The 18,691-nt window shown below is 40.2% G+C and overlaps 1 protein-coding gene across 2 annotated transcripts in view; it reads right to left on the bottom strand.

Annotated features, from left to right (window-relative positions):
* pak4 (p21 protein (Cdc42/Rac)-activated kinase 4) overlaps positions 1-17,724 on the bottom strand; it is a 46,479-nt gene extending 28,755 nt beyond the window's left edge. The window contains exon 1 of one of the 2 annotated variants that reach the window (XM_047391495.1): positions 17,561-17,724. The gene's annotated coding sequence lies outside the window, so the exon portion shown is untranslated. Of the gene's footprint in view, positions 1-1,946; positions 2,325-17,560 lie in introns of those variants that run through there. The other variant, XM_047391496.1, reaches the window with a different exon arrangement.
* Between the last annotated feature and the right edge of the window lie 967 nt (positions 17,725-18,691).

Genomic DNA, 18,691 nt, shown 5'->3' with positions numbered 1-18,691 from the left:
CATCCGATGTGTTGCATAAAAGGCTTCAGTCCATAAGAAGCGATTTTTTGGACAGTTTGGACACAGAGGTGAAACATGAAGGTTCTGCAGTGCTGTGGTTTCCTTACGGCAAGAGACTGCGTGGCCGTAGGATGTCATAAAAAGGTCAGTTTTAGTCAAAAACACAGTGGTAGCGGAAGGGAACTACAGATGGGCATTTCAACCAAAATTCCACTAAAAAAATGGTTAAAATCAGCACGCATTAACAAGAATGGATCACACTGATCATAGAGATGCTGTTCACAAAACCTCCAGCTTTTAGATCTCCTGCCTATTTAAACATCTTATCCAGAAACAATACTGGGGTCGTCCATAAGGTCAGAATGAAAACTTGTGAGTGTTGTCCATTTTGTTCAACTGAAAAGAACAGAGGCCGTGTTTGCACATATGCTTTTGCCAAATCAGCAATTTTTCACCAATCCAATGGATCAATGGTGTGGTAGTCCCATTTTAGCCAGCAACACATGGGGGCGCAGTGTGCAGCAGGTGAAAATATCAGCCACTCAGGCACTTTCTCATTAAAAATGGGTCTTTTAACTATTGAAATGGTATGAAGAACAGTTTTAGCAATTTGGAAATCCTGCCTCAGGAGAACCTCGGTTTACCTTGATGGCAGAAACTGGATCATGCTTATATCTATGTAGTAGTCTCTAAATACACACTTAATATTTATTTACAATATTTATAATGTCACATAAAAATATATTCTTATTATTGTCCATTTGATCATATTTAAAGCTGCAGAAGAAATTCAATCACAATCATCATTGCAGCATCAAGTCGAGCATAATCGCTACAAGGTGCTTGGATATATTTAATACGTTTTTATAATTCAAGGACCATGTATTAATGCTCTGCATGCAAACAGTTTATGTAACCAGCTGGCTAACTCCTAGATGCACACAGCTGATAGCGCTTTGAGTTGACATACAGCTTACGCTCTTAAAAACTGGAAAATTGTGGAAACTGATGCTGGAAAACAAGAAATGTGAGAAAATGTGGAAGAATCAATCTAGAACTCTGTTGTCAACAGCGTTTTTGCAGTTGTTTGATTTCCTAACATTGTGATTATTTGCCATTTAATTTCAGATAACAAAACACTCTCAAATATGTGAAACGAGTGAGTATTAGGCTATAGGAGTGTCCAAAGCTGATTAATGTTTTATAACTTTTCTGTTTCTTTAGCTACCTTCGTAGATGGGGATCTTTTGGTGTCCTTTCCATGTAAAAGAACATTTAAATAATCATCCATTTTATGTTTTCTAGCTATGATAGAAAGTACCACATGTCTCACATAGTTTTAATTTCTAATGAGACATTTTTACGAGCAGGTAAAAGTCAGTGAGTGGTAGCATGTCAGCAAAGGTTCATTACTTTATTAGTACTGATAAAAAAATGCTTATTTCTTCCAGGTTTCAGCTGAAAGCACAAAAACAAAGAGAGAAAGATCAGGCAGTAGCAGCTCCATTTTCTCTGCACAGACCTTAACTTTCAAGAGGGTTCTTCCCGTTTTCATAAAACAGACTATAATTTCTGCACAAAAACCCACTCCACGCGCAGGTTAAACTGCAAGCATCACCATCCTCCCCCTCTCTGTTTAGCTCCATGTGTCACTAACACTTGTGCAAATAAAGACAGATGACTGTGATGGTGGAGTCCACCAGCTGTCTCCAAGTTAGCAACAGGTCTGAATGGGAACAGTGGGAGATCTGGGAGCAGCAGTCCGGTAGAAATCATCCCCCCTGATGACAATAAGGTTATTATTCTGCCACCCCCACTGACTCACCGTGAGATTCTAACATGAGGGCTTTTATTTCTGTTTGAAAAACCAGCAGTGGGAGAAATCAAACTTTGTTTCGTGTGTTTAAAACTCAGAGTTAGGGTCGTTTACTCTCAGTAATACTCACTTTAAACCCGAAGCAGAACCGAATCCACCTGAGAACACGTCGAGGGAAAACCCAGCAGACACCCTGGAGCAACAAAGTTGATTCCGCGGAGAAATCCAAGTCAAACCGAGTCCACAGTCTTCATTAAAACACTCCAAACGGACACGGAAGCCGTGACATTTAACCGTGTGAGGAGCAGCGCCGTGTGGAGTGGCCGTGGGCTCGGAAACACTGAACGTGTCGCATTCCTTTGGTTTCAGTATCGTGACGTTAAGGGTGAGACAGCCGGTCAGGGGAGGGAGATTAGCACGGCTCTGTAAGCAGCCAAACACGGGTTATAACCCAGACAGCGACGCCTCTTCTTCCTCTCTTCCCTTTCCCCGACCCACAAACGGATCTGCAGGTGTTTTTTTTTGTTTTTTTTTAACCTGCAGTCACGTGATGCAGATTTGACTTTTTACACTTCCTGTTGGCAGGTTCATTTCCAGGCCGCGACTGTTTTATTTTAGGTAATAAAGGCGGTGAGCAGCGGACAGAAAGCACATGTAAAACAAGCCGTGATGTGTTCACTGTCGGTGGTTCTGCCGGCGCTGATCCATTAAATAGACCCAACTACTGTTTTACAACATGTAACAGATTTCAATGCATGTTTTTAAACAATCGTACTGTTCTATGAACTTGACAATGAAAAGAAAAACAAGTGCAAAGTTTATGGTACACAAAAATCCCAGTTCAGTAGGTGTTTGGGTTTTAAAGTCCCAGTTCGGTGTCACTGAAGAAAAATTAATAAAAATATGTGATTTTTTTTACTTAGGTCACTGTCAACAAAGAACCTTTTTCAATTTCTGAAATTAATTAGAATGTTCTAAAACTTTAAAAAGTAGAAAGTATAGAACTGACTGATGATTTGGTTGAATATAGAAGTATAAGCAGGCATAGCCATCGTCTGGATAGATGAGATTTTACAATAACTACTTCAAAACGATCAATGTTAAGCTTTAGAAATGTTTCATTAAGACTGTTATATTTAATAGTAAAACGTGTTTAAATCCCTTTGGAGTTGCTTTGAACCTAGTGTCCCAGCTGTATCTGGTTTAGTCTGTTGTTGATACAGTTATTTTTAGGTTCCTCTTATTTCATTTTATATAGCTTCCTCTAAAGATTTATTGGGGGGGACAAACCTACATTTAGTCCAGATTGGGGGGGTCCAGACCCCCATCCACAATGTGATTTCTGCCTATGCACGGGATGTACGGAGTTTGGGATGTTGGATGCTACAGGTAATCAACTGGACATCAGCTAATTTATTTCCAGTACCTGTGATGTTTACATTGTTTAAGGTGACTAAGTTCAGTGTAGATTGAGCCACTGCACGCACCTTACTGCTGTTGAAATACGCTGACAAAGTTCTGGTTCCGTCCGCCTTTCCTTCTCCACTGTAGCTGCATGATAAACCTCAATGTTCCCAAATATCAGAGTTCAGTGAAAGCTGAGTCCTCTCTGTTTCTTATTGCTGTCACCTTTTAAAGCTGTCCTACAGAACGCTGCATTGCAGACTTAGTTCCACACGCAAACATCCTGCATGTGTTCAGGTATAAAACAACGCTGTATTCGTAGGGTACATGTGCGTAATGAACTGACACGGCTGTGCTGGATATTTTCTGTACGAATATGTGTGTCGTTACATCCCTAGTAGTCAACACTTTAGCTTAAAATGAGAATATATTGTGCTCCTAACCTCCAAATGCTTATTGTGCCACTTGATGATGACTCCCTCTTACACAACAGGCTGAGTCTGCCTCGAATTAGCCTGTTTATCTAATCAAAGCACGCTGCTGTGAAATACCAAGTCTGCCTGTTAATATAAACACATTTATCACCAAACTGAGCACCACAGAGACAGCAATGGCCAAATTACTACACATGATGTTAGAAATAGTTTGCTTTGCTTTCAGGAAGAAATTCAACAGAATTAAGAGTGTGGATCACTTCTTACCTACGATCAGAAACGCAAAATAAACAGATAGTTTACATAGGCCGAATAATAAAAATGCTAATTAATGAATGGATAAACATTTAATAAGGAAGCTTGCTCTCTTCATTTTCATCAGAACACAAATATGTCCAATTTAAAGTTCCTAAAGAGAGCTTGTTAGAGCTCCCAGGAACATATTTAATATCTACACTCAGACTACAAAGCCTCGGCCCCAATAAGGACAAAGCTTGTTGACATTCCTGTGAGAGTACAAATACAGCAAAAACTGGTTCACCCGACGTATCAGAGCCAGAGACGCACAACGCTGCCAATCCAGAGGCCAAGTTCACACAAAGCACGCAGTGTTGCAGCCAATGAGGGCTGACTTTCAAAGGCAGGTTGTGGAATGTGGAAAGTGGAAAGGTCAATGATAAAGACAAGCAGGAAAAGCAGGGTAAATGAGTACACAAGGTAACTTCCATACGTTCTGATTGAACACGCCTGAGGGAACCTTCTTCCTGCTTTCCATCCTCTGACCCCCAAAAATAAATACTTCTAAAAACTTCACTGAAGTTTAACAGATTAATTAGAGGGCAATTATGGCGACAAATACAATCAAAAGGGCACAAACATATGCTTGGGAACAATGACTATGAAAAGATGGCAAAAATATGCAAAACAGTCAAATTTGACAATGAAGGTTAAGTGATGTATCACACAGTAGCTGTGTTCTCCATCCTTCTAATGTTTACGTGATTTCATGGCATTTTTACTTAACGGGGACACAAACATCTTTTTCAAACAAAAGCACTCCGCACGTTCTGTCCATTTTAAAATTATTTGAACTTTTAATTTACACCTGCATAAATTACAATACCAGCATAGAAATAACCCATTAAAATTAAGCCTAATCATCAATCTAGAACAAAGAAACCACAAGGAAAATGTTTTTAAAATGAAGTTATTTGTGTCTTGTTTTAACTACATTTCTCATGACGACAGGTTAAAGCTTCAACTTTCTATTAAAGCCATGTGTACCAAACTACACTATAAAAGCTGTTCTAAATGTGTGTAAAGTCAAGGATATAGAACGTAACCTGATAAATGTTGAAGAAGGAAACACATCACTAATTATGGGAAAGAAAGGTATATGAGTCAAAGCTTAACTAGAAATGCTCTGGGAAAAACTGAAAATATGTCTGCCCTCGATGTGCTTCAGTGGAAACAGCATTCAATGAGTCATAAGCAACTGAAAATGTCATATGAGTTTTCGTATAACTGGACTGGCCACTTGAGTAATGATAAATCCAGTGATGATTTCTGTTCCTGCAGGAAACAAAAACGACTTCAACAGGAACAGAAAAAACAAGATGGAATTGTTAGCTTGCGTTTTTTCATTAGATCACATTTTTATGAATACTAGAAATGGTACCGTTCAGTTTACAAAAAAAGGAAAATAACACCCACAGAGGTGGAGGTAAGAAGGTGGTTCATGCAGGTCTTTTTGAGTATGTCTTTATTTTCCCATTTCAACTAGCATACCTCACATAAATAGATGGTTGTCATGGTGACTAGACGCACAGCACCTTTGGCATTATACTGTTCTTTCTGCAACATATCAAAGTAAAAGTATTTACAGTGGATTAAACTGTGTCGCTGTGCAAGTATGTGGGGCCTGAGCTAGCAGCAACAAGACCAACATGCTGGTTCATCTACGGAGATGCCCGGGGGTCATTTATTACCAGCGCATGGAGGGAGGAGTCACACGGGTAACAGCTTCTACTACCAACAACCTTTATAATGCCTCTCAGGAAATAGATGCACAGGGAGAGTCGTAACTAAAGCTTTGAAATGTTTTTATTAATAACCATAAGCCGCCTTAATGTTGGTACAAATAAAGATCTTTAGCTTAAACAACTCTGGTAATGGGTAGAGGTTAGAAACTCGTACATTTGACCTTTTTCTGGTCAGTGAACATATCCTAGCTAGGCACTAATTGCACTCTCTTCGGTGTGGACGCTGTTACTGCAAGTAAAAAAACTACTTGAAAGGAAAGGCATATCCGCTCTTCATTCAGTCTAGTACTGTTAAACGGGGAATGAGAGTTTGGAGATCTGCTTCCCTAGGAGATACACCAACGATTACAGTTAGTAATTCTGGCAATTCTAATCAGTAACATAAGATGCTGATACAGCATAAAATGTCAACTTTGTTATTTTATTTTTGTTTTAAAGTAGTAAAACACTAAACCGTTTCTTTTTTACCCGTTAATGGAGCTTTATTATCAATTACTCATTTCTTACCCTAAAAACGACAAATGTGAATGGATTTTATTATCCAATTTCAGACTCCAAACTCTAAATATAACATCTATGTCAATTTTATTATCCAAGCACAAACGTCTGATTGGAGTTGATAAAATGTATACATTGTGCATTATATAGCCGTTTTGTGTCAATTTTCTCCAGGCCTGTTTATACAGTCTGTTGTCAGTAAGTCATAACCCAAAACACAGAAGGCTAAAATGATTAAACTGTTGGCTCAATGTAGTAAATAAACCACCAGATGACTTCATGTTGACTGCTTTCACATTTTATAATCATCCAGGGATGTCCTTTTTTTAATCAATCTATTTACTACACCACCTTAGCTAGAAAACCTTTTTTAAACAAAAGCAACACTGAGTAAAGTGCTGAACAATAATCTGCATCATGAAAGAAACTGAGGTCAGAGCATAAAATGTAAAACACAACAAACATGGGACATGAAGGTTCATTTAAAAAATGAGTTCTACACACATACAACAAAAAGCAAATGCAAATTCATTGTAGTCAGCATCTCATGCTGGTGTGAAGTTCAGAGAGTAAACATTTGTTTTTAAGCGAGATTTAAAGACAGTAACAGAGCCCTCCACAGTTTAGGAGCTGCAACAGAAAAGCTCCAAGTTTTCATCCAATCTTTGCAACCACTGAGAGTATACTCTTATACAGTGTCTTGTTAAACATCATGGCAGCAGTCATTACATAACGATGTCATGTAGCTGTAAACAGAAGCAATGAGAGGATGACATTCTCTTGAATGGCACCACATCATCCTTCTCTCTAATTAGGATAAAACAGTCCTCATGTGATCTCAGATTTACAGACAGTCCTGGACAATGCTGATCTTTATTCAGACAGAGCAGACATGTGAAGTGTGAACCTGCTGGGGAGCTACCGCTGTGCTGGACAGGATCAAGTAAAGCCGTTTGAAGATTACTCGCAGATTGAGAAATGTAAAGATAAATGGAGAGATTCTTTCAGGAGGCCTGTTCTGGAAACCATAATAATAGAGACTACAAAAGGATCCTGAGAAATAATCTTGCAGCTATGAAAAGGTCAAGTCCAGTCCATATCATCCAGACTATTGAAACTGCAATGCAGAAAGCTTTCATGCCTTCATGTTACCCTTCTCACTGTAACAAACTGGCATATACCAGGAAACACTGGAACTGATGCTGCCACCATCCAGAAGTCTCTCTGTGTTGTTTTTGTCAGGCCTCCAGAACACTGGGAGCACACAAGCCTGAGCATGACTTTACAACCAAAACTGGAAACCACCACGAGAACACAAGCCAGAAACAAAGAACGCATCGGCCATTTAAAAAGACAACACTACAGGTATCTCAAATAAAGTATGGCACGGTTCCAAAATATACACAGCTGAAGGAAAGTAGGCCTTCTGCTTTGATACATCTGACTGGGGGCTGTTCTCTCATAAATGTCTAGAGGAATACACACAGACTGTTCTTTTTTTATATTTAGTACTGCTTAGAGGGTCGCAGTTAAAAAAAGCCATATTAAAACATTTCCCAACCAAAAGCCCTGGATGATGAGCAGAGTGAAAAAGCTGCTCAGGACAGCGGACAAAGAACTGTACAATTCTGCCAGAGCAAATCTGAAACGTGTAATGAAAGAGGTACAGGATGCTTACAGAAGGAGAATTAAAGACCACTTGACCAACAACAACCAGCACAAGATAGGTCAGGGGATCCAGCAAATTACCAATTTCAGAGGAAACACAGCCAGCATCACTGAGGCTGACCCATCACTGGCAGAGGAGTTGAACCACTTCTTTGCCCGGTTTGAAGTCAGTAAGCCTGCTAAATCTCTACTACCCTCACAAGTATACACCAGCAGTGCCCTTATTCTGTAGGAACAGGATGTGGGACGTGTGCTGATGTTGGCTTATTCAAACATAGCTAATGGCCCTGATGGAGTACCAGGGAAGGCGCTTCAGGCCAGTGCAAATCAACTTGCTGGAGCCTTTTTTAACATCTCCCTGACATAGTCTAAAGATCCATCCTGTCTGAAATCCTCCATCATCGTACCTGTTGTCGTAAGCCTGCCCCTTACGACAACAGCTACAGGCTTGTTACTCAGACACCAGCTATAACGAAGAGCTCTGAGAGACTCATTGAACATATCAAACTCAGCCTTCCATTCAACTTTGACCCTCATCAATATGTGTACCGTGCTAACAGATCTACTGAGGATGTCATTGGCATGGCGTACATACTGCACTGATCCATTTGGACACCTATGTGAGGATGCTGTTCATAGCCTATAGCTCAACTTTTAACACCATCCTTCCAGATATCCTCACCTGGGCCTCTCATCCGCCATCTCTTACTGGTTACAAGACTTTCTTACCAGTTGCTCCCAAATCGTCAGGTTTGAGCCTCACCTATCCACCCTAATTACACTCAGCACTGGTGCTCCGCAGGGCTGTGTACTCAGTCCTCTATCTCTACTCCCTGTACACACATGACTGGACTGCAGCCCATCCACCCAATGCAACAATCAAATATGCAGATGACACTACTGTTGTTGGACTCATCTCAGGGGGAGATAGTACTCATTATACAGATGAGATTGAGAAATTGTCAGCGTGGTGCAGGAAGAATAATTTCACCTCATCCCATCAGACAGGGGATACAGGTCAGTGAAAACCTGTACCTCCACATTTAGGAAAATTTTTTTTGTGTAACTATTTTGTGAATCTGACATGCACTGCAGGAATAGAACTCATTATTTTGTTGTAGCCATTCATTCATTCATTCATTCATTCAATAATTCAGTTATTCATTCATTCATTCCATCAAACTGGGTTTAACATGAATGAAGTTAACATTTTGCTTCCTGCTCCACTGCACCCCGTCATCTGTGTCCATTTATACAAACTAAAAAAATACTACTTTAATTAGATTTTGTATTATCCAACGTTTCTCCAATCTAAAAAAATTAAGTCTGTTTTTTGCGAATTCTCTTGTTTTCTTTAGACTGCAACAATTTGAGCTACATCAGAGGAATTTATGTACATAGAAAGCAAATTTCACAAAATTAACCCAAATAACACCTCACTCTAATTAAGATGCTGGAATGTAAACATAATCCCCTACTTACAATGCTCTGCATCACTAAACTGTAAGTAAACAGCTCCTTCACATCTTATCTGCTGCAGAAGTAACAAAGGGAAGTTTGTCCTTCACCTTATCAGGCCTACAGCTTTCAGTCGATACCAACAATAACAAGCTTGTGGCTCTTTTTCTCCGGCTCCCCAAATCTTCTCACTAAAGTTTGCTTGTGCTTGTACAAGCAAAGGTCTGATAAAACAGTCTGATTTCTACTGTTCAGACCTAATCACTCCATGTTCATGTCAGTTAGAGATGCTCTAAAGACAGCAGAAGCGGAAACCCAAAGCACCATGAGTGCCCTCCAGGACAATGGTTGACCCCTCCTGGAGCGTTTCTGTGCCGACATTAGCTGGACACAATACATTTAATTTAAATGTGTTGCAGGAATTTTCCAGTATTCTGTGTTGAGACTCTGCAAGTTTTGTTCAATCTGATAAATGTTTCAAGGTTGAAGCCCCGCAGCATACATTTACAAGATGACATAATTACGGGTTTTTAACCAAACACAAGTGCTGTTGATTTGCTGCTCTTCTAACATGGAATATCTTTTTCAGTCCAGCAATAGTTGTTGCTTCTGATCCCGAGCACCTACAGGCCTGGGTTGGAGGTGGCTGGTTCAGTCATTCCTTAGAGGATTTTTCTTTCTTTTCACCAAGTCCAGCTCTTTATAACTGTTGCTAAAAATACTACATAACACTGGGCTTGACCTGTTATTTCTTTGTTTTCTCCGAATATTCCCATTTCCCAGCCAGGACTTCCGTAAACATGTTTAGTTTGATTCTGTAGACATTTATTGCAGTCGTAAGGTTTTTTATTTTAACCATTTGTCCTGAGCTGTTATTTCTGCATCCTGTCTCCCCACATTCCCTCATTCCTATTGTTTTAACTTCCATAAATATTCAACCACATTTTTCTTTAAATCTAGAGCAGCACAGTGTACTGAATGGGAATCATTTTAACATTATTGTGTGCAACATTTCATCCGCAAAAGACTGCATGGATGCTTTATTTGGATGTGCTATGCAATCAAACTTTGCATGCAAATAATATATTTGGTCAGTCGGACAAACTTTCACTCCCCCTGATAACCCACAACTCACAGAGCATGAGGAGAACATCAATGCTATAGAAAAGAAATAGAAGAGTGAGGAAAATGTGGGTTACTGGCCACAGAAATCATCGGTTTGATGAGCAAGAATAGTCCTGTTTATACAATCATAATCAGCCATTTTAATGTTAAATCTGATGGCAAGATGAAGATGAGACTTTAACGCATGCTTGATTATCTTCTGTTTAAGAGCACAAATATACAATAATAAAATAGCTCGATACTGCAAACAACTTAACTGAATAAACAATAGTTTACCTTATTTAAAATCACAAACTACTATATGGATGTTTCCAAGCTGCTGTCATACGACAAATAAATCACTCAATATCAGTGAGAAAGAAATTCTGTTTTAATGGTGCCGGCAATTCTACAGTGTACAAGTTTAAATGTTTTCCTTCTTTACTGTCAGATTTATAAATATGGACTGTTTTTATATTCAGCTACACAGCTCCACATTAAGGTAAGCTTTGTGAAGTAAACTTTTCAAGTCGGCTTAACTTTTATCATCATGTTTTATAATAAATCCCAACAGACACATCCCATGACTAACTCTTATTGCTTCTAGCTTGTAGCTCCCATCTTTTTTGGTGTTGTGGGTATTGATGTCTGGAGTTCACTGAAGACATCTGAACAGCAGCTGCCTTTTGTTCATCTCCATAAGGAACTTTTGGGTCAGCTGCCATCAAAGTAATGACCACATCCCCTGTTGCCATCAGCTCTGCCCCCTGATGGACTCGCCTGTCAACGCCACCTCACAGTTCCTTTTTTTCCTCCACCTTTATACCTCAGTTTACCAGCTGAAATCCACCCTGAAGAAACATCGTTGAGACCTGATATTAGAAAGTGATTTGATGACATTAGCCAAAACTTTTTGCCTCTTCAGTAAAAAAAAAAAAAAAATACACCTTATGAATTAATGAAGCTACAATGAAATTTGAAGCTTCATTATACGTAATTCCTTACTCAAATGCTTCTACTAAATAATAATGCAAATTGAAAATATGACCTTCATTTCCAGCAGGAAAGCAAACTACAATTAAAGCTGCAAGCAGCATTGGGCAGCCCTCGCAGCTCAGCGCCGCTCGGCCTACGTACCAACCGCTGGAGCATGGCATCGCCTACTCCACGCCACGGACGATCCCGCCGCTCAGTTCCTCACCTTACCACTAGGTGGCAGTGATAGCAGGCTTTCATACAATCTTCAGTCAAGCCGAGTACTGCTCTGGCGAGAAGAATTAAAATTGTAGCTCAAATCTGACCTTCCTGATGAAAGATGCACTCACTTGTTTGTTAGTGGGCAGGGCTAAAGTGATGTCACCAATTGACTGTCTCAACATGTAAATGGGATTGACCCATGATCATGTATACTACATGTCAAGTGGATCCGATGATGTATGAGGGATATAGAGCACTTGAAGTGTCCTAGGGGTCACTTCAAGTGATCCAAATTCCAACGTAATTCAATAGAGCTGTTTGGGGGATGACAAAGATCAACCATTTTCAGTTCGGAGTAAATCGGACCATGCATGTGTAATTTAGAGCCAAATGTATGGCCATGCCATAAGATCAGACTTTGCCACGACAGCAATTCCACACCCTCCAGCCAAACAAGTCAGTACTGGATTCTATCTTAGACCATCTTGTTATCTGTCACTTGGGACAGTTTAATATTAATTAGGGGAAGGACATCAAATTTGGAGCTTTAAAAGGAAAACATGACACTTCCTGGTCTCAGGGGGCGGAGCTTCGATGATGTCAGCATCTGATCAGTGAATATTGTTCGGGGCCAGAGGCAGATCAATCTCAGAAGATTTCATGTCTCTGCGACTTTCCTTATAGGAGCTATATCAATTTCGTCTTTTATGGCGAGAGGTCATTTTCAGGCTTGGCCACGCCCACATGCTTTCATGTAGTGAAAAGCTTTTGATACCTTTTGATCTCCATTGCCTTCAGAGCAACCAGAGTAATTTTGAAGTCTGTAAGCCAAAATCTGTAGGAGGAGTTCGCTCAGATACGCGGGCTAGAAATGGCAAAAATGGGGTCAAAATGGCAACTTCAATCCAAAATGGCCAATTTCCTGTGGGTTTTGGACAAATGCTCCAAGAGACTTTCTTGTAGGTCTTGAGAAGTTACAAATGTGTACCAAATTTCAAAATCCTAAGTGAAAGCATGGTTTGGGGCTGATTTTTATTTTTATTTTCTAGGGGGCGCTGTGGAAAAAGTAGGCCACGCCCACCAATCATGTCATCAGATCTCGTTTGGGCCCACATGGAGAGGTGGCAGTTGTGGTGTGTTTGCTTATCGCCCCCCAGCTTAGCCTTCTCGTGTTGGCTTTTACCCCGGTGGATGAGAGGGTCGCATCCCTGTGCCTTCGGGCCAGGGACAGGTCTCTGAGTGTCGTTTCAGCCTACGGGCCGAGGTCGATGATCGACTTTGTAGTTGTGTCTTCAGACCTTCGGCCGCATGTCTTGGACACTCGGGTGAAGAGAGGCTGTAATGCCACCTGGTGGTGAGTTGGATCTGCTGGAAGAGGAGGAAGCCAGACAGACTTGGCAGGCCCAAGCATGTAGTGAGGGTCTGCTGGGAACATCTGGCAGAGCCCTCGGCCAGGGATGTATTCAACTCCCACCACCGGGAGAACTTTAACCATATTCCGGGGGGAGGTTGGAGACATAGAGTCCAAGTGGGCCATGTTCTCCACATCTATTGTCGACGATGCTGCCCGTAGCTATGGCCACAAGGTCTGCGGTGCCTCTCGCGGCGGCAATCCCCGAACCCGGTGGTGGACACCGGCAGTAAGGGATGCTGTCAAGCTGCGGCACAGCCTGTGGCAGATGCACAAACTCGGGCCTGGGAGGAGTTCGGTTCATTGGAGTTTGTCCAACCGGTCCACATGTGTTTTGTAAAGTTCAAGTGTCTCGGGTTTTTGTTCACGAGTGAGGGGAGAATGGAGTGGGAGATCGACAGACAGATCGGTGCGGCTGCCGCAGTAATGGGGATGCTGTGCCGGTCCATTGTGGTGAAGAGAGAGCTGGGCCGAAAAGTGAAGCTCTCAATTTAACGATCGGTCTATGTTCCTACTCTCACCTATGGGCATGAACTTTGTGTCGTGACCGAAAGAACGAGATCCCGGATGCAAGTAGCTGAAATGAGCTCCCTTAGAGATATGACAGGATGAGCAGCTCGAAGTACAGCTGCTGCTTCTCCACATCGAGAGGACTCAGTTAAGGTTGAGGCTCAGGCATCTGTATCGGATGCCTCCTGGGAACATCTAGGGCTCCCCCCAGAGGAGCAGGAGGTGTCTGGGAGCTTTAAACTTTAGGAATGGTATGACTGAAAATATTACTGTAACTTTTTAAAACCTCTATAGCAACTCCTGCCTAATTTGCTAAGAGTCAACTGGTCCAAACAAGGATCATAATCACTATCAATATTATATTATATTTGCCTCGATAACCAGAACCTCCATAATATCAAATTACTCAACTACAAAGAGGAAAAACTGACTATCTATGATTGAGCACATGGGTAAAAATTTGCTTGTTTCTGATTTCATAATAAATCATTACATAGTGGCGCAGGGCTGCACGGTGCCACAGTTTGTAGCACTGTTGCCTTGCAGCAAGAAGGTCCTGGGTTCGACTTCCAGCCAAGGGTCTTTCTGCATGGAGTTCGCATGTTCTCCGGGTTCCTCCCACAGTCCAAAAACTGACTGTTAGGTTGGTCTCTCTACATTGCCCTTAAGTGTGATTGAGTGTGTAAATGGTTGTTTGTCCTGTTTTTGTCTGTGTTGCCCTGCGATGAACTGGCGACCTGTCCAGGGTGTACCCCGTTTTCCGCCCATAGACTGCTGGAGATAGGCACCAGCTCCCCCGACCCACTATGGAAGAAGCGGTAGGAAATGACTGACTGACTGAATAAAAGACTGTGATGAAATGTTGGGTACAACCTAACGAAGGGACGACAACCTGCTTCTTAAACTCGACACTTTAATGATAACCTATCAATAATCATCACAGGTTTTATGACCTTTTTTCTCATTAGGAAACTTATCTTCAGACCAAATTGTACCTCAATAAGTAGAGATTTTACAAACCTGAACTCTTCTGACACCAAAAATGATGATGAACTTAAATCCTGACTTCTTCCTAGCATTAAATCCATCTTCACCGTGTTGCCATGGTTCAATCCAAACAGGCACCTGGACATATTTTCTTGTATCTTCAGTGCTAATCATGGATCATCAGTTCCAGGCTTATAAACTATTGTTAGGGCAATTATACTTATGGTGACGTTTGGGTCAATCAAGTCTATTCAAGCATTTAAGATGACCATTCCCTTTACAGACTGTGAATCTACAGCAACCTAACTGTGCAATAAGGGTTTTGGAGAAGATGGAGACAACGCTGCTGCCTAGGTATGATGTATAATGTGAGAGAACAGTGACCCCTGCATGCTCCTCTGGCATCCCAAGAATGTGTTTTGTGTGCCCAGCACCAATCGCACAACTTTACTAATGCAAGCTCTTCTTTCCACTCACTGCAGACATGACTGATCATAGGCACAACACGAATACAGTGCAGATAATATTCTGTAAATGTTCCAGAACAACAACAAAAAGGAGCAATTGGACATAATTATATTTCTAGTACACTGTTGAACAAGAGTGTCAAGTTTAAATAAAAATTAGGCTGACAGCTTGTCTCTTCTTAGGGAAAACACTCATTTTAGGAAAAGTGTTGCCAAGTTTAAATGAGAAATGTTGAAAATAAGTCAAGCAAGTAATTTGTCCTTTTAAAACAACAGACGTCAAAGCATAGGCTTTTTAAAAGGACCAATACTTATACTAGAGCTTTTCTATATACGGCTAATATCCATCACTATACCTTTGGTTTAATGTTACAGTTTCTACTTTAATTTTATAGTTTTCGGTTCATTGGTGACAGTTTAAAGCTACTACCCAGACTTTTCAGCCATCATTGGGCGAGACGCAGGGTGCACCCTGGACAGGTCGCTAGTCCATCACAGGGCAACACAGAGACACACAGGACAAACAACCACAAACACACACACTCAGACCCAAACAATCACATATTTTTGGACTGAGGGAGAAAGTTGGAGTACCCAGAGAGAACCAACGCATGCAAAGGGAGAACATGCAAACTATGGCAGAAAGAGGTCAGGATTCGAACCCAGGACCTTCTTGCTACAAAAACAAGGCTAACTGCCGCACCACCGTGCAGCCCAGGTATAATTTAGGTATCGTTTGTTAATATAGAGCATGTCATGGCCAGTTTTCTATTTGTTTTGCTATTTTGCTGTAAATCCTTATTCAATCAAGATCAGAATCCACCTTCCATACATACGCCTGGTGACATCACATGAGGCAGGGGACTAGTGAGTTCTTTGGTGTACGTCAATTTCTAATCTCGTTTTTGTTTGCCTCTTTTGTCCTATTTGACTAAAGTTTCTCCTTCAGAGCTGTTTATTTGTGTCCCGTATGGCTGCAGTAAAACATTTAAGGCATATGTGAGAACACTGCATGGATTTAAGGTACGGTTTCACTCAAACGTGTCACATCCCATGTTAAAATATGTCAAAAGTCACTTGTTTGCCATAATGGTGACTAATGTAGGGTCCTATGAGTTTTGCAGTGTGGAAAACACAGACGCAATCACGGAATCTGGCAGAGAAAATTGAAATTCACAGTAAAACATGCAATGTCGCAGAAGTTGTGGACTTTGTCTACTTACACTGATGTTCAGAGTAAAAGTTGCAGCATCATGTAGGTCATTTTGATTTGTAAATATAACTTGTTCTGTAAGATGAGCTGTTGACAGCTTTTACAGACATTTTATTTTTACGTATGTAAGGTCCCAGCATGCTTTCAATAAGGAATAATCATTCCTGTACCAAAAAATAGAAACAGCCACTCTCTTAAAGATTATTGACTAGTTGCCTTAATTTCTGTCATTATGAAAATACGAGTAGCTGCCAAAAATCTGCCCACCATGTCACTGGACCCTTTGGGTAAAGGTGGAATTTTATTCATAATATCCTAAAACATCTAGAAGCAAAGTTGAACAAAGTCTGTAAAACTGATTAAATAATATATAAATTGTAAGGTCATATTTATAGAGGGTTTCCCAAAAACATTTTTTTTAACCTCTCATAATGAAGCACCTCTGCTACCTTTTGTTTACCAAAAAAAAGAAAATTTAGAAAAGCTTAAAGAACTTTATGCATTTAAAATTATAGAATTCAATTTAATCCCAGGCATAGATTGCTTTTCCTATTAAACCGGTGAAATTTAAACATATAAATAAATAATCTTCAGGTGTTTATATTTTTTATATAAAACATTAAAATGCTTAAAAATAAAGTTTGGAAGAAGAGTAAAACAGATTTTAAAACGCAAACAAAGCGAAGGACACTGCTAATGTCAAATCGATAGTTGTGCCTTTTGTGATGTCATTAACCTAAATACTCTGAGCAGATTTATCTATTTTTCAGCATATTTTCCGTATTTCGTGGAATCCTTTAGATGAAATCAGTACTTCAGTACTAAGCTGCGGTTTTGTCATCAGTTTATACTTGTTAGTGGAAAGAAAACACACCTCTGGTTCCTTTAGCTCTCGAAAATGACAAATATACATCGTGTACATCATGTAAGAGGAAACAAAAGTTTAACAATTCGTCAAACTCTAAAATAATAGGCCAGATTATAATCAGTCTAAACGTGGATAAAATTGTTTAATTTGACCAGAACTATGGTGTACTTTGTAGCGACGTTACAGGGTCTTACAGTAAAAACAGATCCCAAAACCAGTTTAGGCGGTGATATGTACTGGACTCACATTAATAAGTGCCTTATCACATTTAGCTTAGGTGATTAATAAGAACCAGTAAACTTTCCACCTGGCTGTGAGCGAGTTTTTATTAAAACAGAGAGAGGAGGCTGCTCTGCTTTCCTCGGAGCCAGCCTGGAGAGAACTGAGAGCGGCTAAAGTTAGCTCCTGTTAGCTCCTGAACGCGGAGCGGAGCCACAAAACAACATTTAAATACATTTATTAAACCCGAGGCCGCGCACTCACCCAGAAGGACACGGAGAAACTCTTCCCGCTGCCTCGGAGGGGTGTCTGTAAACTTTACCCGGACCTAGAAGAGCATGAGCGGGAAAAGTTTGGCCAAACTGTCTGACATTAGCTGAAGTCTCTTACTTTCCCAGCGCCATGTTGAACAGGGAAAACAGCACATCCGGGAAACTGGAGCCGAGCGTCACCATGGAAACGGATCAGCGTCGGCCATTCCCGCCGACATTTTCATCTGATTGTTATTGTGTTTTTCTATTTTTCATGTCCTTACACCAACATATTCTGGAGATTTTTAATTAGATTTTTTTTTGCTCAAAATAAATTTAAAACCCCTATCAGAGTTTACGGTTTTGGATTGACTAGTGCCTGTGTTGTAATTTATTTTAAATTATCTTTTGATGTGGTCATAAATGCCAAACCACTCACAAAGTGCCATCATAGAACAGTCCATTAGACCCGTTTCATTTTTTCTTGTTTATTACAGATTTAAAGATTTACAGATTTAAAGAAACTCATCATCATTATCTTCTTTACTTAAAACTATAGTGTTGAACATACAGAGATGAAAAAGGCAATGGTACAATCAATAGTTTTAAATAATTAAAACAAACAAAGCCAACACAGGCAGAAAAAGTCTTGAATTTATTTATTTATTGTTTGTCTGTTTATTACACAAATATACAACACAAATAACATACAAATAACTTACTTAAACAAGATATTTTACTTAATTTATTTAAACTAACAGCTATTCATTATTTTAAGCTATATATATTTGTATGACAATTTCTCACTAGCAAAGATGTTATTTAAATTGTAGTTTCCATAGTTGGGGTCATGACCTGCAGATCTTCAAAGATCACGTGGGGAATCTTGAGATATTCTCAATGAAACAATTGGTGTATTAGATGAAAACTGTATCAACAAATAAATAAAAATTGTCAACTATTAGGCGTGGTTCTTTGTGTTTTTATTAAGCACACTTTTATTTGGTTCATTATTAGCGCTTTTAATGGGACAGAAGGGTCTGCTGGTGTCATTCTGTAGTTCCATGGTTTCTCTTTTGGTGGGAGTGAGCTGATTTCAGTGTGGACTAAACCCTTGAGTTCAGAAGGCTTGACGGTTGTTTTT

The sequence above is a fragment of the Girardinichthys multiradiatus genome, chromosome 18, assembly GCF_021462225.1.
Source record: "Girardinichthys multiradiatus isolate DD_20200921_A chromosome 18, DD_fGirMul_XY1, whole genome shotgun sequence".
Lineage (NCBI taxonomy): Eukaryota > Metazoa > Chordata > Actinopteri > Cyprinodontiformes > Goodeidae > Girardinichthys > Girardinichthys multiradiatus.
This window is presented reverse-complemented; position numbering and strand designations above follow the sequence as displayed.